Source organism: Schistocerca nitens, chromosome 8, assembly GCF_023898315.1.
Source record: "Schistocerca nitens isolate TAMUIC-IGC-003100 chromosome 8, iqSchNite1.1, whole genome shotgun sequence".
Lineage (NCBI taxonomy): Eukaryota > Metazoa > Arthropoda > Insecta > Orthoptera > Acrididae > Schistocerca > Schistocerca nitens.
This window is the reverse complement of record NC_064621.1, coordinates 464,100,851-464,123,374: the sequence shown is the minus strand read 5'-3', so window position 1 is coordinate 464,123,374 and position 22,524 is coordinate 464,100,851. Positions and strand designations below refer to the sequence as shown.

The 22,524-nt window shown below is 42.3% G+C and overlaps 1 pseudogene; it reads left to right on the top strand.

Annotated features, from left to right (window-relative positions):
- Positions 1-5,587: 5,587 nt before the first annotated feature.
- On the top strand, positions 5,588-5,705 carry LOC126200029 (5S ribosomal RNA; annotated as a pseudogene).
- Positions 5,706-22,524: the final 16,819 nt, after the last annotated feature.

Genomic DNA, 22,524 nt, shown 5'->3' with positions numbered 1-22,524 from the left:
ACGGCTTCATCTCTGCCCATGAATCATCTTTAATAAAGGGTAAGTAAAATGTTTTTTCGTTACAAGAAAACAAGGCTAAGAAAAACGTATAACCAAATTAACTACCAGAAAATAATAGGCTTCATAAAATGTTGCAAATCTGTATTCAACTGTACATGGCACACAACGTAAATACGATTAGATGCGCCTGTACATGGTTATTCAGCTAAGCTATTCACCTCAAATATTTGTGGAACCGTTTAAGATATCAAAATTCAGTTAAAACCTATAAAAATTGTGAGAATGTTTTAACGTATAATCTCTTTTCATAACAATTTTAATTACTTCGGTTTTTCAACTGGAACTATATAATTTCTGCTGATAGTATCATAATTCTAAAAGAGACGGCGTTTCACTCTTCAAAATCTGTTTCGGTATAATTACAATGTTTAGAACGTGGAACATGTCTGTTTTGAACATGAAACTAATTTCTGTCTTATTTTGAACGTCATATCGGATAAGGGGGCAGCAGAGAGTTGCACCGTCACGGTACCGGTTGGTGTAAAGGAGATACAGAGGAAAAGTAACTTTCAGTCTTTCTGTGTTGTTCAGGTATATCGAGTGCTGCGTAGTTTGGAAAAAATAAATAGCTTTCGCAAAACTTTATATGCAACTTCTTTACAGAAAATGCAGATTGAACACAAAGAGAGGAGTTGAGCTGGACGCACCGATTTGGAGATGTCTTTCATTTACTCTATTTTCATGTCTTTCTCTCTTATAATAGGTTTGTGACTATTTTCTCTTAAATGTTCTGCAAAAGCGGAGAGGCTTGTCAATATTTCCATGCTACAATATGTTCTTTGTACCGGACGTGGAATGTTCTGATGGTTTTATTCCCACATACCTTCCACTGCATGTAGAACAAAACAGAAGAAAATTAGACACCCAGTACAAAAGTATATGTCCCAGAATGGAAATACAGGACAAGACAGTCGACTTTCGCAGAATATTTAAGGGAAAATAATTACAAACTTAAGGTATGAGAAAAAGACATAAAAATTGTTTGAATAAGTAATGAAGGACGCCTCTAATCGTACAAGGAGATTATATCAAATACAAAACAAAGGCTGAAAAGAAACTAGAACAAATTTTCCAAGTGACTATAAACTAACTACCCACTGTTTGCCCTGGCTGATGATATAACAGACAGAAAACCTGATGGATTATCACAAATTCCATTCCTCTCTTAAGTATATAAATAAAACAGAGTAAATAAATACATAAAATTGAGCAGTACTCCACGCATACATACACACACACACACACACACACACACACACACACACACACACACAACTTATATGAGCACACATACAGTCAAACAGAAAACAGTCGAAAGCAAAAACTGGGATGTTGGCAACACAAAAACGAATGAAACTTTAGACACAGAAAATGACATTTACAGTGCTATGTTTCGAAAACAGAGCGACCACAAAATAATGCAGCTTTCAACCACTTTTACAGGTGAGAGACAGCTGTCTGGCTTACAAATAATGAATTAGACGCTGATCTAAGGATACTTTTTCGTTTTATTATAAAAACTTCCACGAACCATTTTAAATCTGTAACCTGTATGTGAACCCACTGAGGATCCCTTCTAAATAAGACGAAACGTGTCTTCACACGAAAAATAAATTTTAAAAAATGTGTTGCACGGAAAATACGTTTCTCTTTTATATTACTACAATTTACTACACTTTAATCTGAAAATGCATGTGGCTATTCCCTTATCGGTCGGCCTTGTATTTGCTTCTGGAGTTGTTGTTCTGCCCACTGTGTGATGTACTTGAAATCTGAGGGCCTCTAGTCGTAACTATCGCCCTAGGAGGAACCCATGCAAATCAGTGACTAAATTGCGAAAAATTAATCTCTTGCACATAAACGATTTCTTGCTTATCGTGAACAGGCCCTGATTACTCAGACTAATGAGGAAACGTCGAGTGTAATACTTTATTGTCTTAACGACTGGTGAGGAAAAATATCACAAAAGCCAAGGAACAACGCACCTTCTCAGAATAAATCAAATACAGTTCGTAAATCAAATCAATAAATAAGTCATCATGGACAACTCATTAGAATCGCACTGAAAAACCCTTACGTAATACGTCACACAGCTCCGAAGTCACATCAGTATTGTTTAAACTACTAAATCACGTTCAAAGGCAATTCACAATAACACAATTGTACTTTACGTAAGTTATACAAGAATGTCGTCAAATTCCTGACTGAATATCAATCAAAGTTTAGTTAGAAGAAACTCGGCGCTGTTTGGTCATTACACGAATAAGACGTAACAGAACTATTCCCTTGTTTCTTGAGCGGCGGCTGTCGCTAATATTTTTCTCTGGCGTCACGCTGCCAGTGGCCAGGTGTTCAATCCCCTGATCGCGGCTGAGAACGTAACGCACTAGGATTCCACCACACAGTAACATACTGCACAAAGTTAAAACAAATGAAGTGTCCCACCCCTCTTGGACAATGTGTGTTTACTCAGTTGCCCATTTGTCACGTATATTACATAACCAATTCCTCCACTAGAATGTTACATAAAACGCAATAACATGTCGGCAGCAGGCGGACCGTTACAAGCGAAGCTATTACCGATACCGTTGTAATTAATGTGACTAAAACAGAGACATATATCATGCATGTAGGGATTTTCACAGCTCGTTTGGCTGAAAACAAAATTATGATACATTAAACAGTGTAGTAAATAGCTAAGTTTAGTTAAATCACCCAGTGTAATGCATCCGTATCTCTGTGCCTCTGTTTCCAGCACACAGAGTTGAGCCACTTTTAAGTTTCATTCCACTGATCATTCGAAACAGTTGTCAGGATTCCTTGCTGATTCACTTTGTGTGAATGATACTTTTGTCTACCGCTTCTATACTTATGGTCGGAAACAAGTAGGAGGGTTAGGGCTTAAGGTACCGTTGGTAATGTCATTAGACAGAGCTCATGGGAAGAAAATCACCTGTGTCCTTTTGGAAGGAACATTATGATAATTTCTTTAACTGATTTAGGAAAACAACCAAAATCCTAAATCTGTACGAGAAGTGAATGTGAGCCTAGAGTCTTACAACTGCCTCACCTCCTTTTACCTTTTTCTAAAGGAGCGATATCGATTTTGGTTACTGTTAATAACTTTCAACTAACAGAAATCAACACTGTCAAGAAGTTATGGGCTCGACTATTATCTAAAAATAATGGGCTGCAGCATTCAATTCCAATCAGGTCAGGATTGGCCACGGCGTGCAGAACGTCATGTATGCACAATGTGCTCCCCTCATGCAGTCCTAGGCAAGGCTCTTGGCACTATTCGTTTTTTTTTTTTTTTCAGCGCTTGTATCCTTCGCTGTTTGTTCGTCGTATAAATAAAGTTCACAGGTCCAGTGGCTGTTTGCGCAAAAAGAGAGATTCTAGCGATCTATCATCGCAGTCCTTTGACAATGAATCAGATATCCGAGGGGAAAGGTGAGAACTCTCAATATCTGCTACGTAGCCCTGTAATCGACGGATACGGCAGATTTGCCTATACAGCATTACAACATCATGCACAAAGAATTTAAAGATTTAGTTGACTATGAAAGAGCTATGAATTATAACTACTGACAGACGATTTGTATGGGATTCTTCGTTCTGTACATCAAGAAGCACTCTTTTTTTAAATACACAGGCATGGAGATGGTGGTGCGAATAGTAAATTTTTTGCAGTCGCACGCGTTATCACATTGTCAATTGCTACAGTCCCTGATGGAAGTGAACTAAGAGTACAGGGACGTTATATATTACAGAAAAGTACATTATTAAGTCATAGAGTTTTCGATTAAAGAACAGCTATTGTTGAATTACTGACGGAAAAAGGAAAGCAAGAACCAAAGTTAGAAAAATGGTTCAAATGGCTCTGAGCACTATGGGACTTAACTTCTGAGGTCATCAGTCCCCTAGAACTTAGAACTACTTAAACCTAACTAACCTAAGGACATCACACACACTCATGCCCCAGGCAGGATTCGAACCTGCGACCGTAGCGGTCGCGCGGTTCCAGACTGTAGCGCCTAGAACCGCTCGGCCACCCGGGCCGGCGCAAAGTTAGAAGATCTGAAATGAACTGCAGACCTTGTATTTTAAACAGAGTCGACTGCAAGCAGCGTCAAATATGACACTGCGAGAGGAGAAGTAACTTATTTCCGATTTTATGAAAAAGTGGATGATTTTTTTTTTAAAAACCATATTGCGGAAAAGTGAACTTCTGAGAAGGAAGTGCAGTTTCATAAACTCAGTGGTGTTAAAGAAAACACGAATTTTGAACAATATATTCTTGCGTTGAACGAATTACAGAAATAACTTTCTAAACGTTTAATGATACTGTCATTGCACATCTGTTTATGAGGTGTTTTCGAAACTGTTTTCCATTTCATTTCTATAGCCCTCCTGTGCATCTGCAGATGGAACTGTTCCACCTGCATTGTAATTCCCGTTTAAGACAAATGTTTTTCTTTAAAATTGTCCACGACTTTTACGTTGTTTTCCTCGGCAAGCGTTTCAACGTCTCCACAATGAGGTTACAAACATAACATCAATCAATCAAGATAGATGAGTGAAAGGCTTTTTTAAATTGTGAAACTAAATAAATCAATTACATGGAAACCTGCATGACGAAAATCTGCGGAACTGTCTGTGTTTGTCATCACGACGACAGTTTGTGCCAGATATACATTTTATTGTGTCTTCTGCATATCAAAAATAACTAAGCAATACTAAAAAAATTGTTTTGTTTGTGATCTATGTTCATGGTAAACGTGAGACAGGAAACAGATCCAAATGTCGCATGCGGTACTTTCACAGTCATCCCTCCCCCCACCCCCACCCCCTTTCTTGCCCCACTTTCCGCTCAGAGAGCGTGGAGTAGTAGATGGGGGAGTGTGCACTTTGTTGAGAGAAACAGTCATGCATGAATGAGCATAGCACATGTGTAGAGTTCTTTGCGGTCCCTAAATTAGCCAATATGTACTGCTGCATCCACCACCACGTACGGTACATAATTATATATTTTCTAGAGGACATCACCCGGCAGAGTCAGCCTGCAGTGTGGCGACACATAATTATTGTTAGTCACCACACTGATGGTGCACATGAGACGGACCCCGTTATGTTTCCACCATAAGTCGTTGAAAAATGTTCAAATTTTTGTGAATTAGTAAGGGACCAAACTGCGGAGGTCATCGGTCCCTAGACTAACACACTACTTAAACTAACTTACGCTACGAACAACACACATATCCATGCCCGAGGAAGGACTCGAACCTTCGGCGGCAGGGGCCGCGCAACCCGTGACATGACGGCTCAAACCGCGCGGCCACTTCGCGCTGCCCATAAGTCGTATCCATCCGCCATGGTTATGCTCTGATACCACAGAGGACTCTGATAACGGGAACTACATCCTGCTTCTGCCCGACGTCAGACGGATAGTTCTCATATGAACATTTATTTGCCAACCGCGGAATTAAGCAGTCTTACAATTTCACTCGGCCAGCATTTAACAGCTGCCAACAGCCTTCCCGCAGTGGTAACTCCGGTTCCCGTTAGATCACCGAAGTTAAGCGGTGTCGGGCTGGGCTAGCACTTGGATGGGTGACCATCCGGTCTGCCGAGCGCTGTCGGCAAGCGGGGTGCACTCAGCCCTTGTGAGGCAAACTGAGGAGCTGCTTGATTGAGAAGTAGCGGCTCCGGTCTCGGAAACTGACATAGAGCCGGGAGAGCGGTGCGGTGTGCTGACCACATGCCCCTCCATATCCACATCCAGCGACGCCTGTGGGCTGAGGATGACACGGCGGCCGGTCGGTGCCGTTTGGCCTTCATGACCTGTTCGAAAGGAGTTTAGTTTAGTTTTTTAGCAGTTAACAGTTGCGATCCTGCAGACGCCAGCAGTTGCCGTTGCCATTAGTCATCACAGTCATAGCACCAACAGTCTTCGGACAGTTGTCGTGTTGCTGCAGCCACTGCACAGTGTCATCACCGAGTGTCGCAGTGTGAGTTATTAGCAGGACTATAACTGTCACTGACACCTCAGCCAGACTGGAGTTTTTATTAGATCAGTTAGCCATCATTCACGGAATTAGGTTTGAACGAGTGTTCATTGCTTTAACATCAGTTCCATGCCTTCACATAATCGTCATCACACTAAAGCTAAGTATTTGTGAACTAATGCTTTTCATAAATGATAGTTAACTGTTACTGATTGTGTTGCCCACACTGGTTTTGTTGTAAATTTTTGCCTGCTGACAAGACTAGTTACAGTACGCAAGCATTTAACGTAAATATTGAAACAAGTTTCCTGTGGCAGGAAGTTCGCCTTCTGCTACCTTTATGTTGGACGCTAAACTTACTTGGTGAAGAAAGCAGGTACCAAAAACCTATTAATTATTGTTTCCACGTTGGCAGTAAAGTAAACTAAAACCAGCGATATAGTTCGCATTACTTTAGAATTTTTTTTGTAAATGTTGATGCAAAATTGTGTATACTTCACTTTCCTATACACCTACATCTACATGGATACCCTGCAAATCACATTCAAGTGCCTGGCAGAAGGCTCATCGAACCACCTTCACAATTCTCTACTATTTCAATCTCGTACAGCGCGCGGAAAGAAAGGACACCTATATCTTTCCGTACGAGTTCTGATTCCCCTTATTTTATCGTGGTGATCGTTCCTCCCTATGTAGATCGGCGTCAACAAAATATTTTCGCATTCCGAGGAGAAAGTTGGTGATTGCAATTTCGTAAGAAGATTCCGTCGCAACGAAAACCGCCTTTCTTTTAACTATTTCCAGCCCAAATCATGTTTCATTTCTGTAACACTCTCTCTCATATTTCGCGATAGTACAAAACGTGCTGCTTTTCTTTGACCTTTTTCGATGTACTCCGTCAGTCCTATCTGGTACGGATCCCACACCGCGCAGCAGTATTCTAAAAGAGGACGGACAAGAGTAGTGTAGGCAGTCTCCTTAGTAGGTCTGTTACATTTTCTAAGTGTCCTACCAATAAAACGCAGTCTTTGGTTAGCCTTCCCCACAACATTTTGTATGTGTTCCTTCCAGTTTAAGTTGCGCATCACATTTGCATGATTCACGAATTCAGGTTCTTAGTAGAAAAACGCACAACACACTTGGAGCTGTAAGCTTGTCACGGTCTCCCCGTTGTAACGATGGCACAACTACTCCTGTGGAATATCCCTAACGCAGGTAGCCCGGTGCCTGTCAACTGTAACCGCAGGTACGAATGCGTTCCAGCCCCGAATTACAAGCCTCCCCGTAGGATCTGTTAATGAACCACCGATGCCCCACAGAACGTCTGCGACAGAAAATTCTGAAGGAACGAAGACACAGCAGGCACGCGAGTAACGCCCATATCGGGCGGACGTATTGATGAGTTGTGGCTGCCTTATGAAACGCGCGCGATGGAGCGTTTCGAAGGAACGAATACGTAGGAGACGCACGAATGACTCCCTGACTGCATGGAGACATCTCTTCTAACGGGTTATGAGGAAGATCACTGAGGCAGCTATTATAGTGAAAAGGCAGGAAAGGTACAGATCTCTTTAAAAGTGCAGAAATTTGAACGGAAAGGAGAAAATAATTGTAAGAAAAACTGAACGTATTAAAATTTAGAAATTATTCTTGCAAACATCTTTTAACACCTAGATCGCATTTACATAAGACGATTAAAATATGATGATTAGCTAGTTTTTGTTGCAAGTAACAAACATCCTCGGACCATGCATATGTTAAATGGGGGTTGAATACAAACTGGATGTACCAGCAATGGAGTCATAAAACTACTGCCGGGTACGGTAGATTTTCGTAAGTAAGAGTAGACTACGGCAGGTGTCCTAGTAGCTTTGGTCAGTTAAGATCGTAACTTGATGTTAGGTGTGTTGTATACCTGTTTACCTCTTTTCCACTGCTTGGTTCACATAGGTGATCAGTGTCTTACTAGATTCCTCTAGAAACCAGAAGCGGTGAACCGTCTAGAAGCAGAGTGAGAATATATGTATGAAGGGTAAGCATAACCTGCGGAACATTTTTGTTCTAAAAACTATCTTTCTCTTTGAAACTTCCTGGCAGATTAAAACTGTGTGTCCGACCGAGGCTCGAACTCGGGACCTTTGCCTTTCGCGGGCAAGTGCTCTACCATCTGAGCTACCGAAGCACGACTCACGCCCGGTACCCACAGCTTTACTTCTGCCAGTATCTCGTCTCCTACCTTCCAAACTTTACAGAAGCTCTCCTTTCGTCGTGCTTCGGTAGCTCAGATGGTAGAGCACTTGCCCGCGAAAGGCAAAGGTCCCGAGTTCGAGTCTCGGTGGGACACACAGTTTTAATCTGCCAGGAAGTTTCATATCAGCGCACACTCCGCTGCAGAGTGAAAATCTCATTCTGGAAATATCGTTCTCTTTGTTACTTAAAAATGAACAGTAGTTATACCAAAATTGAAACTGTCAACCTTTAGTTGAAGTTTTATTCAAAAATTGATAATTTCTCACGTGAAACAGAGGATTCTGTAGTAAAAATAAAAAAATAGGAGTTTATTATATAGCGCTGTAAAACGTAATTTCCTCAAAACAATGGTAAAATTTTACAAAAACACAAGACAAAAATTCGTGAAACACAGCTTCAGTACTTCGTCGAGCTTATATAAAACATTTTTCTTTTATTCATAAACGTCTATCGTACTTATTAATAATAACAACATACACTTGCCTTTGATCGTGATGAAGGACGTTCCATTGAGTACAAAATAACAATAATACTTACGTATACTTTTTATGCTTGCACATGTAAACTGTACTTTCAAAAAAAGTAATTGCTCTCGCTGCATAAGATCGCAAAAGTTACGTGATCAACTAATTTTTATTACTCATAAAAATAATTTACATTTTGTAAGAGTATAAAATACACAATAGACTAACACTGAACGATATGCTGTTCCAATAATGTGAAAACAAAGAAAAAAATGGTTCAAATGGCTCGGAGTACTATGGGACTTAACATCTGAGGTCATCAGTCCCCTAGACTTAGAACTTCTTAAACCTAATTAATCTAAGGACAGCACACACATCCATGCCCGAGGCAGGATTCGAACCTGCGACCGTAGCAGCAGCGCGGCTCTGGACTGAAGCGCCTAGAACCGCTCGGCCACAGCGGCCGGCTGAAAACAAAGAAATAAACAAACAAAAAACTAAAAGAAGTCGTCAGCTCCCATTTTCTCTCCCATACACTCATTTTTCTTTCCTTGCCACTGGTTCCAATGCTACCGGTAATCCTACCATTTACTACGTCAGTTGTGCAGTGTACGAAAATAACCGAACAGCAGTTTTGGTAGAACGCAACTTTAACCAGTAATAAATATCATGCAGTGACATGCATTTTATAGAAAGCAACCAGCGTAAGGAATTTGGTGCTTACATCAACAACGAAATTGAGTCAGGTTATACACCATACTCTTACGAGACACAGATTGAACAAACTCGGTGTATCAGCAAAACAGACGAATCATTAATTTTCAACTGTTTGAGAGGTAAGCTAATCGAAATAAACTTTTACGCAACATCAAAGAAACTGAGAATGGCTCTACCCCCTGGTTGATAAAAACGTAGTCAGTCATAAAATATAAAATAGCCATTGTTACACCACGTAACACGTCGACAGTGAAATTAAATTTTTGTATATCCAGTCCCACTGACTTGACTAGCGTGATTCAATGTCAAAACGTAATCGATCAACTGGCGATGGGTGTTTTGGTGTCAACAACTGCTCATATTAATCGTTTCAAAAGAATTCCTTCGGTCTGTGTTTTAGGCTATCGATTTCACACGTACTTTCCGGTGAGGTTTGTTCCTTATTCAGAGGAATGAGAGCTGGAACTATCAGATGCAAAGAAGGTTAGAGCTATACATCTGGTACTAAGCAAAGCATATTGCCTGGGACGGAAATATACATAAGGATCAACCTCGACAAATGGAGGTCCTTGTTTCCTTAACGGGGTAGTATGAAGTCATCCATTAATTTAAAAAAATGCGGAATTTATCAAGTTAAATGTAACAGTTTCTGTTATCTGGTAGATCAGTTCTGTAACTACTTGAACAGAAGCTACTTTAAGAAGACTTCCTAATCTATTTATAGTAATAACGCCAAAACTCAATGGCGTGCAGATGGTACCCAACGAACAAGGGTATACTTCACAGTAACTAGCTGGGCTGGACGGAGACTGAGTAACCGTTCACTGCTGGTTTAGTGTAAAAGAGGACTCATCGCCTATCCATAGACTAGCGTTGTCTTCTGGGCAGGCGCTGTACACTCTGTGGCTAAACGTGACCCTATTGTACCGATTAATGCTGCACATACGAATAGAAGTGGGCTGGTATTCAAAGTGGGAACAGACGGTCAACAACGGGCATTTGTTTATGACGAGAAAGCGTTTTCTCTTTGATCGCCTTCCACAACCACAAGCTAAATAAAGGCTACGATGTCGCAACGATGTTGAAACACCTCCATGTATGTAATATTATACGATTAAAGGTAAGGCCAGTTAATGGCCCTGGGATTTCGCTAAAAAGTTCCCCTATAAAAGATTAAATTTCGAACTGTGGGGTCATCGTTTCTGTATCTCGATCGACAACAAATAAAACCAGTGTGAGGTGCACAACGCACGGGTTAAGCGTCTCTCGGCTCTACAGTGAAATTTACGGTTGCTTGATTTTAAGCGCACTCCAGCGCGGCTGTCGTTAAAGTGGAGTCCCCAGATGTGGTCGGTTGTAAACAGTCGATTGGGGGACATGGTCTTACGGTAGACGAACAGTGTAATGAATGCCATGACCGCGTGTCTGGCGAAGTGGAGTAATACGTAATTCTTAACAGTAACTTACAAGTGAAGAATTTTCGTCCATGGTTGATGCGTTCCTGAAAGTTGATATTTTATTAGAATCTCGTGGGATCAATCTGTTACTGGAATTTAATAACCGGGTTTAACAAAGAACATAATACAGCTGAATTTAATTAACTTCATCAAACCCATCATCTTATTATGCTAATTAAGAAACAATTCATAATCGAAAAGAAGAGGATTAATTTGTACAGGTTTACAATTTAATACTTTTTAAGTTTTTTCTTAATCATTTCAGATGATTCTAGTAGTTTCTGCTGTGCTCGATTCAGAAATTCAAATGGTTTCTCTCTGCCACGGAAGATTTCTTCCCAAAGTAATGACGCATATTCAGAAAATTCATACAAAACAGATTCAGAAAAACTTTATCAATCAACTATAACAAACTGACGCACTCCCAACATTATGATCAATTTTTATGTTCTTTGGATCCAATTCAAAGGTGTAAACCTTAATTTCACCTCCTTCTACCCTCAAATCACTGTTGTATTTTCTTTTGCGCACTCAACGAGGACACCCCCTGTGCAGCATCGATCAGTACACAGCCACCATGCTTGCATCGCATCCGTGCTGTTAACCCAACTACATTTCTTTAATGTTTTGATGGAACCTTTCTCCCTCCTCCTCAGTCACAGCACATAGATTTTCTAGAAAATAACTGACGCTGGAGTCTATAAAGTGCAGCTTCAAGCTCATTGAGGCATCTAATTTTCTCTAGCTATCGAATACGTTTTTTTCCTAATTCTCGTACTCAAGGTCTTTGCAGCTGAAAATAAACTTATTCACAACTTGTTTAAAGGATATCCAAAACAATCTTTAAATTTCATTCATTTTGTACTCAACTGTTTCATCTTTCATTCGTTTTTGAACGTCAGGGCTGGCAAAAACCCTCTTCTTTCTACTTCTTGAAGCCACGGTAACTAACTTCCCACATACCTGAAATTATCGCCATAATTTGTAAGTACCTTAATGAATTGTTTCATAGTAAGAAGTTTTATGAGAAGTTGTGGCAGTTTTTCTTTTAGTCTAATTTTGAATCGAATAATACATTTCTCCCTGCACATTTTGGTGGCGTTCTAGTTGACCAGATATTATGAGATCAGTATTTGTCTTTTCAACGACTGTCTCATTTGCATAGGAAGCAGAAGGTCCTTCTTTACAACTTTAACACACTCGATGTGGGGTCCATGACTTGTCATGAAACCCCAACCTTCACACCAGAGTACGCAAAACACACTTCTTTGACTAAGCCTAAGATTGTCTGCTGCTGCTTTTTCATTATACGTTTGCCACAGATATAACAGAATAGTCAAGAAAAGTAATATAACCTCTTGAAGTATGAAACCTGCAAACGCAAGTACCTAATAAGTTATGACCTATTGTAGAAGTTCCTGTGGAAAACAATATGTAAAACAAATACACACATCAAAAAAAGTTTTGCATCACCCCAGTTCACAGAACTCCTGAAGACAGACGTTGGCTATGGATTTTGAATCACAGGCACAGTCCTTTTGACTGTTCAGAGATGTCACTGAACCCGCCCAAAGGTGTAAACAACCATGCATGAGCAGCGCCTATTACACGGAAGGGGTCCGACAGCCGGTCAGTTCCACTCATTCCACCAGGAAAGAGGTACATGGCTCGTGTTGTCTGTAGTTCAGCCATGCCTAGAAGGTCCAAAACGATATTTTTTGGACGTGGTGGAGATACTGGGAGACAGGAATTGCCAATGGCGTGCCTTGTTCCAGCCGCTCAAGGTCTACTACTGTAGTGGAAGACCTCTACCTACGGATTATGGCTCGGAGGAACCCTGACAGCAACGCCACCATGTTGAATAACGCTTTTCGTTCAGCCACAGTACGTGTTTCGACTCAAACTGTGCGCAATGGACTACATGATGCGCAACGTCACTCCCGACGTCCATGGCGAGGTCCATCTTTGAACCGCGACACCATGCAGCGCGGTACAGATGGGCCCAACAACATTCTGAATGAACCGCTCGGAATTGGTATTACGTTCTCTTCACCGATGAGTGTCGCATATGCCTTCAATCAGACTCGTCGGAGAGGTGTTTGGAGGCAACCCGGTCAGGCTGAACGCCTTAGACACACAGTCCAGTGACTGCATCAAGGTGGATGTTCCCTGCTGTTTTGCGATGACACTATATGGAGCCGACGTACGCCGCTGGTGGTCATGGAAGACGCCGTAACGGCTGTACGATACGTGAATGCCTTCCTCCGACCGATAGTGCAATCGTATCGGCAACATGTTCGCGAGGCATTTGTCTTCATGGAGGACAATTCGCGCCCCCATCGTGCACATCTTGTGAATGACTTCTTTCAGGATAATGACATCGCTCGACTAGAGTGGCCACCATGTTCTTCAGCATGAACCCTATCCAACATGCCTGGGATGGATTTAAAATGACTGTTTATGGACGACGTGATCCACCGACCACTCTGAGGGTTGTACGCCGAATCGAGGAGGAGTGGGACCATCTGGACCAACAGTGCCTTGATGAACTAGTGGATAGTATGTCACGACGAATACAGGCATGCATCAATGCAAGAGGACGTGCTACTGGGTATTAGAGGTACCGGTGTGTACAGCAATCTGGACCACCACCTCTGAAGGTCCCACTGTGTGGTGGTACAGCATGCAATGTGTGGTTTTCATGAGCAATACAAAGGGCGGAAATGATGTTTATGTTGATTTCTATTACCATTTTCTGTGCAGGTTCCGGAACTCTCGGAACCGAGGTGATGCGAAACTTTTTTTGATGTGTGTATATGGGCGTCAACAGTACCATATCAGCGATATATCTAGATAGCTGTATTACAGACTATAAAATTAAACATCAGTCTGTAGCAGGTTAGAGTCTAACGATTAAATAACTACATTTTCCATACCTTACAGAAATCCTAAATTTTTGTCAGAACAACAAGTGACTGAAAAGTGCAAGTACTACATCCTTAATCATCACATAAAAATACACCAGAAAAATTATTCGTCTTTAAGAGAAAATATCACTGGCAACCAGTGTATCAACGAAGTCACCGACCGATGTAACTCACAGAGTCGAAGGCCCCTCTCTCGCGCCTCAATTCTTATTCAAACGGGCACAGAAGTATTTGAATACTTACAAATATTGATATCTGTAAACAGAAAATATTATCACTATCTCTTCCTTGAACTCCAAGAAAAAACTTTGTTTCTCTTCATCTGGATAGGCCTGCTCGCAACGAGTACCAGATTTCAAGATTGTCATCTACAACTTTTCCTATCGAAACAAAGACCTTCTAATATAGTCAAAACTGTTCACTGAATGTTCAGTCGTTGAGTACCCACTCGGACGTACAGTTAGAAAACGAGAACAGTTTACGAAACCAAGAGAAACATGGACACGAATCTCTCCAGTTGGCAACGCATTGGACGTTGGAAGGGAGAACATCTGTTAGTAGAAATACAAAAAAAGAAACAAGGAGTGAAGGGAGAATGAAAAGAAAAAAGGTGCTGCAAGAACAAGCTTAAAATTTGTTAATGGAAGACAAATTGGTCCTCTTTGTGTTTTTTAATTACTTTGTGGAGTGCATCGATGAGTAGTGCAAGGCTGTGAATCCAGGGGATCGATGCCCCATAAGTCCTAGTAGTGTTGTAAAACACCGTAGGCTACTGTAGACTATCAAAAGAAAGTGTAAATTTTGCTAGTTTTCCTATTGGTCTTGGCCAGTTAAGATCGTAACCGCATTACTCGTACGTTAGGTGTGTTGCATGAACATCAGGCGTTACATCATGGCAATCGCTTTGTTTACATATGCGATCAGTGTCTTACTATATTCCAAACACAAACAATTTTAAGACGTTAGCTGCCATTGGACATTGATTTAATATCAAAGGAGCAAGTCGAAAATTTGTGCCACACCGGGATTCGAACTCAGGCGTCCTTCTTATTAGCCAAATACGCTGACCTCAATGCCATCCAGACACAGTGGTCACCATAACCGCGCGGACTAACCTAGCACGCCTCCCGCCAGACCCAAATTGTCAACTTGTAGTGCACACTACTGACGTAGTACCCCTGCTCATTAGCCTCATTACTCGCGACGTCTTGCCGATTCCTGTAAGAGTTCAGGCTTAGCGTGCATCTGCACTGAAGGGGTCATTCACTGGCCGTCATCAGTTTTATTATTTATGGTGTCTGTTCTTTCGGACAAGTGGCAAAAAAACAGACATCATGTTCATATAATTCCCCTAGAAACCGAAAGCGGTGAAAATTCTAGAAACCGAATGAGAACATCAGTATTTCCGTTAAACATTCCGCATTTTTACAACCGAAATTAGGCAGAAAGAAAATTGTTTCATTATTTATTGACCCCCTCCCCCATTGTATCTACTGAACCGAAACAACCGAAATGTAGTTTTGTTAGAGCGCAACTCTAGCGCTACTATCTCTTTTCTGTCACTTACCGCCTCTACCATCTTTGGTACTGATTTGTCAGTGAGGAAATACCAAGTAATAGGACTTCACATAGAAGTGCGCACCCCCGTTTAACTGGCTGCATAGGTCAGAAGTCGAAACCAACCTCAGCGTTAGGGACACCTTTGCTGTGCTACTGTAGAAAAGGTGAAGCTGTAATCAACTGGATGATTGATTTGAACACCATAGTGCTCTAATAGGATTATCTTTTCTTGCCTTCGCCCGCCCTTTAGAGCCGGCTTACCCGGCCAATTACAGACGGAACTTACAGTTTAACATGGAACCCCGAACCACAGTGCAACTTGACATTTTCCAGATTAACCAACAGAGATCACAGGTGAAAAGTGATAAGTGACGGACAAAAATTAAAGGTTGACCAGTGATAGAATCCGAGAACTTTGTATCCGCCATTTTACATCTGAAGTTCGTTTTATTTTTCGGTAGCGTCTTGTACCAGATGTGTTTCTCTCTCTCTCTCTCTGCCCCCACCCACCTCCCCTCTCTCTCTCTATCTGTGTGTGTGTGTGTCTGTGTGTGTGTGTGTGTGTGTGTTTGTGTGTGTGTGTGCCTTACAATTCTGTTTCGTCGACTACGAGTGGCTTGGATTACTTTTTTCACGTCTCACCCGAGTGTGTGGCCGGTATTCTTTGCGAACTCTGGCCCTCCATTACTACTGGGGGAGAGGAACTGTGCCCTGTGGGCGGAAGTTATATATGGCTCCTCAGGTATTGTCCGGCGGCTCTTTCCTTGCTTTTCCTAGAAAGATACGAGCCAGAAGTGCCACCGGTAAGTGCTCGAGAGAGGTCTTCGGACAATGCCCGGAACGCCACTTGGAACTTTTGGCGGCGGTCGGGATTCATGACTTTTATTGTGGTGAAAGCGAAAGAGGAAGGATAGGGGAAAGAGGAGGAAGGCTGACAATTCTTTGAGAAAACGATCACAGGTGTTGGTGAAATGTTACGAACTCATTTGAATACTTCTCAGGGGAATGTTTCTAGAATACTACAAACTGATGGTATAACAAAATATGGTTGAGAACAGCTCAAGTGTTTCATATGGATTTTGGTTGTTTCCTTGTGTACTTCTCGATATTTAGCTTTAAGCAGAATTTTGTTTTCTAAGATGTTAGTTAAAGATCACTCGTAATACTCTACGGCGAAGTCGAACATAGGGTGTTCAAAATGTGGCTGATAACGAGCAAGTTTCGATCTGTAATTACTAAGCACTGTTGCAAATTGTTACGCCTATGAAAGCCACCATATAATTAATTTCCATAATAATGGCATCCCTTTATGAACAACCCCGTCGTTTTTTAAACTTATTGACATGTATACTTTTGCTATCAGAATAGGTGTGCCTAAGAATACAATGCTACTTGTTGGGAGGACATCACCTAACTGTCCCACGCAAAAACACAAGGTTCTTATGAAAAAACTCAAGGAGCTGCTCAGTGCCAGGCAGCGCACAGCAGTTTGTGGATCTGAAATAGAAACATTGAAATTCATTAAAGGTGCTGACAACAGTACTGTTTGAAACAGTTAACATGAATATTCCATATTTTGTCGGAGAATTCCGAAGTGAATTTATGCAAGTAGTCAGGATCACATAATTTTGAGCGAGTTCTATATTTGGTAGCACCAAAGTCTACGTCTCAGCTACTAAACATGGAACTGCAGCTGTCGTCGGCATCCCTTGTTCCTTTCATGAGCAAAACTACTCTCACTGAATTTACATCTTGCTTACTCCATTATAACTCATATTTAGTTTCCAACTCTGACTACTTTCCAGTAACTTCATTACATTTTCTCAGTTTCAGAGGTAGATGTACTGTGCGCTACCTCGTCACCTTATCACTTGATAACTCAATAGTGACGCCTGCCTGACAGCTCGATTTAAGCCAGTATGTCCGACATAATATTTTTACACGTGTATGATACCCCTTTAGTGCATGATGTAAGGATAAATAAATTGAACGACTTCAAATCAAATAGTACGTACAGAAAGAAGATACAGAATCAGGCAATAGATGAATCTACGGTGACCGCCACGGTTATTTTCGCGTTAAGTTACAGTCTATTGTTATTTTTCAAGATACCCACTCTTTAATTTCTCGTGTATATGCAGAGTCCTTACTGCTTGTGTTAACTAAGGATCTCGATTCAGCGGTTATACTTCTAATCTTCTGAAATGAGTTTCTCCCTCTTAAACTAAAGTAAAACTTCTGGGCAGATTAAAACTGTGTGCCAGATTTCGAACGCTCACCATAATCGTCTTCTTCGGCGTCAGTCGGGAATAAAGCGGGCTGCAGCGGTACTGAGCGGAGACATCCCTGAATGGGGTCAGGGTGGCTGCCTGCAAACTGCGAAGCGTCTTCGTCGACAGTAATACATTATTACAGTTCAATCATTTATGCACTGTGTCCACAATTCGTTGCTCTTCCGCCCAGCCTAAGCTGATGCTTCCTTCAGCTGTGTGCTGGATTCTAGCTGACGTCTGTTTAGTCACCTCAGTGTCCGCACGACCAGGTGATGGTGTCAGCTACTTCGATGCTGCCACGGGTCGTCAGCTGGCAGGCGACTGCAGACCCTTGCTGACCCATCAGCGATGTACCTGGTGTAGATAGCCTTATGCTCGGTTGATCCCCTCCCTACCTGCCTGGTAGGTTTCAGCACCCAGACGTGCTTTGGTGATGAACAGGAATGTGGTCTCCATGAGGTTCTACTACTGGCTTCCATGTTAAAATTTAGTGCTGGCAGCAGTCTGCGATGTGATGTTATTGTTGGAAGACAGTCATTTTCTCCACCAGCAGATGGTAGGCGGCGACAGAGCGAAGTTCATCAGGTGAAGACCATAACCTCCAGTACATCTTTGGCTAGTATGAACTATGCTGGAGCATCTAGGAGATGGACTCACTACATTACCGTAATCATAGAATTGAGTATTATTAATATGAATTCCATCGACCCCAATGATCAGCTGATGAGAATGGGAAAACTAGAGTATTTAAAGAGAGGGTATGAAGTAAAGCCTAGTTCATAATGATGTTATGCGTCCTCCTTTTCCTGCTATATTCACTTCACATGTTGTTAACTCTGTATCAGGTCCTTGCTAAGTGTTCTTGTGTAAGATATACAGCTTCCTGTGCCATGTCTTACTTGCTAGCAAAGAATCTTGCCTCTCTTTCCTTGGTTTCCTATCACAGTCTTCTTACTGTCGAGGCCTGAACCACTTGCAACAAACTGGTACTCCTGCTGTTTCAGCCGCTGTCTCTGGTTTAACCTGGTATTGTCTGTGGAAATGTGAATGAGTGTTAATAAAAATTTCCAATTTCCTGCCCTTTACTATTCTGTTTTGTAACAGAACATTCTTCTCCAGTAATACTCTTTCATTGAATTTCTTTCATTGAATGGTAAAAGTGATGAAATTCTGTTGACAACTAAATATTTGATAAACTGAAATCTTCTTCTGTAACAGAAATTCCTCAGAGGAAATGATCTTCTTGGGTGTTAAGAAGGACAAATCACAGAGTCATTCAATGTGGTGATTAAATGAATGTAAAGTTCTTTAGTAATGACAGAAACTTAAAAAAAGAGTAACATACACAAAGGACAAACATTATAGCTCTTATGGTTATTGCTACATATGTGTGGTGTATATTCTGTCAGACATGTCCAACAAACAGACACCATGTTTTTGATACAGTGGCCGTAAGTATCAGCACGTCTAACAGAACACGCACCACAAGTACACAGCATACATGTTAGTCTGACTGCTGTGATATCCGTAGTGCAGATGCACGATACGAGAATTCATGACATGGTGCGAGTGAAAGAGGTAAATGGACATGTACGCTACTTACTAGTGTGCGATAAGCTGACATTTTGGGTCAAACGGAAAGCATGCTTGGATAATCGAAGTGGTTAACGTGACCGCTCGTGTAAAGTGGGAAATCCGACTTCGAGTCGCAGTCTAGCAAAAATTTTCAACGTTCGCAATTGAATTATTTCAGTTCAAATGGTTCAAATGCCTCTGAGCACTATGGGACTCAACTGCTGTGGTCATTAGTCCCCTAGAACTTAGAACTACTTAAACCTAACTAACCTAAGGACATCACACACATCCATGCCCAAGGCAGGATTCGAACCTGCGACCGTAGCAGTCGCACGGTTCCGGACTGCGCGCCTAGAACCGCGAGACCACCGCGGCCGGCAATTATTTCAGTGTCCAATTGCGGCTGACGTCGGTATCTCCCTCGAAATATCCTTATGGTGTGCCTAAAGCTAAAATAAATAAATAACGAAAATTAACCTCATCCTTGTATTTGTTAATTTGATTGATATCGTATTTCAAGAAGTCTCCAGAGTGACTGCTACGACCGCATCAGCTTGCGTCTTTCTAATTTCAGTATTAAGTGCAATTTTGTATTTAATTTCTTACTTATAATTTTTTGTTCTTATGTGGTCGTGGTACCAAGACCTGCTGAACTCTCTACTCCATGTTGTAGCACAATGGCGTCGCCAAATTTAATTATGAAAAAGTTTTTTGCATTTGCCTCAGGTTTTTTTCCCCCTTGAGGGAAATTCCCAGCATGACTCACAAATAATCCTCAAAGCTATGCTTGTGCCTGTTCTTCCACCTTCCAAACTTCACAGAAGTTCTCCTGCACTTCTTGAAGAACTTGCACTAATTGCCGTAGTTCATCAATTATTGAAAAGCAATAGAAATCTGATGCACTCTTGCTATAGGAGGCCTCGAACAAATATTTAAATCTGGCCGTTCGTCTAATGCCATGTTAGATGATTAAATCGCTTAAGTGGTTCGTGCCGACATGGTTCATAAATATTCATCCGGTGTGAGTGGGTCAGTAATTAGGGAGCCGCGCAGCCACAATTTTGCCCGAGGACAATCCCCACCCCACATCCAACTACTCAGTGACTGTGGGTTGGATGGGGGGGGGGGGGGAGTAGGCGGGGAGGCGGTGTTTGCTCAGCTGAGAGCTGTACTCCGCAAACACTCGCTGATTGCGATTACTCCCCTCCCCTCTTCTCTCCATCCCCCCCCCTCCCTCCCACCAGCTTGTTCTGGTGGTGGAGCTGATATTCTCGTTAACACTGAGTGTTGGTTCCTTCTATCCGTAGTTAGGCGAGGATGATCCCTGGGACACTTGTGAGCGGATTATTCAATAAATCACAACTCTGAAGACCTGCAAACTGGAGTAATGGACTGGTGCATGAACTTGTGTTGCGAAGAGATCGCAGCGACACATAAGCACCTGTGCGCGCTCGCCATTTCATGGCCTGAGAAATATTCCAATTTTTTAAAAAAGTAGTCGTCTGAATTTTGTGGTTATATAGTATACTGCTCCGTCACTGCGTATTAGGTGTGCAGACAACGTAAACAGGAGTTTAAGAATGTGTTCTAAATTCTTACGGAAGATGCTGGGGGTGGGGGGTGGGAGGGGGGGGGAGGGGGAATAAAAAATAGGGAAACGCCAAAAACAGAACACTTCGCCATGCCTAACACAGTGAAGGATCCCGTTGGCACTAAAAAAAACAACTTCCAGTCGTCTCGGAATGAATAAATACAGGTTATGTGTGGTTTTCAAGAAAATATTACACAGTTCTTACTGCAAAATAGTGACAAGTTCAGGTAACGATAATGTAGGTGGATAGCGCTCACGCATCCTCTCCAAAACAGACCATAAAGGTTTGTTTATAATGATATCTGGTTGCAGTGGTCATCATCAGCATCATCATTATCTTGGACAGCTTCCAGCCTCTGAACATAGACCTCTCTCTCTTGCCACCATCTCTCCATCTCCACCTTGGTCCAGTCTTCTCCTTTTTTCTGGACGCATTCCTCTACTCCTCTCAGCCATCTGTCTCTCGGTCTTCCTCTTGGTCTCTTTAATTCTAGTTTCATCTCCTGAGTATCCTCCTGAGTATCCATTCTCTTAACGTGTCCTTACCATCTCGGCCTTGATTTCTCTATCTCCTGCTGTAATGGTTCCTCCTTCATTAACTCTCCAGTGGCAGTAGTGGCAGGGAGAATCGCGACAATTCAACCATGTGCTCATAAAAACTAGTCCTGGGTGATGTGAGCTGTGTGAATAGGGGCCCTGCGTCTTGGAGCACAGTGTCACCGTTGGACCGTTGGGGAGAAAGGTCCGCCCGGCTAGCCGCGTGGTCTAAGGCGATGCTTCCCGACCGGAAAGGCCTGCCGGTCCCCATCACGAATCCGCCCGGTGGTTTAGTGTCGAGGTCCGGTGTGCTGGCCAGCCTGCGGATGTTTTTAAGGCGGTTTTCCATCTGTCTCATAGAATGCAGGCTGGTTCCCCTTATTCCACCTCAGTTACACTGTGTCGGCGATTGCTGTGCAAACACCGTGCCCATTTAGGTGTACACCATCATTACTCTACCACGTAAACATCTGGGGCTACACTCGTCTGGTATGAGACGTTGAGACGTTCCCGGGAGGGGGAGGGGGAGAGGGGGGGGGGGGTTCCACTGGGGGGTCAAACCGCACAGTAACCCTGGGTTCGGTGTGGGGCGACGGTGGGGTGGGTGGATTGCTGTTATGGGGTTGTGAATCACTGAGGTCTACGGCGGGACGATGCCTCTCCGTCCTTTCTAGGACCCCGGTTTAATACACAAATTGGGGAACAAACATTGTACCATGGCCACATAATCCTTAGCAGTACTGTGACCTTGCAGAGTAACTGTGAGGCCCATGGAACACCGCGATATGGTACTTCGAATCCTGACGGAACCCGCACCACGTTTCAGTCTTGGGACGTAAACTCGGGCAGAAGTTGGAAACAGTGTGCATCAAGACTCGCCCGATACAATGAGTTTCTTCCATTGCTCCATAATCCATCTTTTCTGATTTCGGCACCAATTTTTCCTTTTCTTGGCATTATCATTGATGAGTGCTTTTGGAATTCCAGCTCGCCCTGCAGTTCCCTACTTATGGAGCTCCCTTCGTGCTGTTTTGTTGCTGAGAGTGTTCGCGAGTGTTCAAAAATGGTTCAAATGGCTCTGAGCACTATGGGACTTAACTTCTGA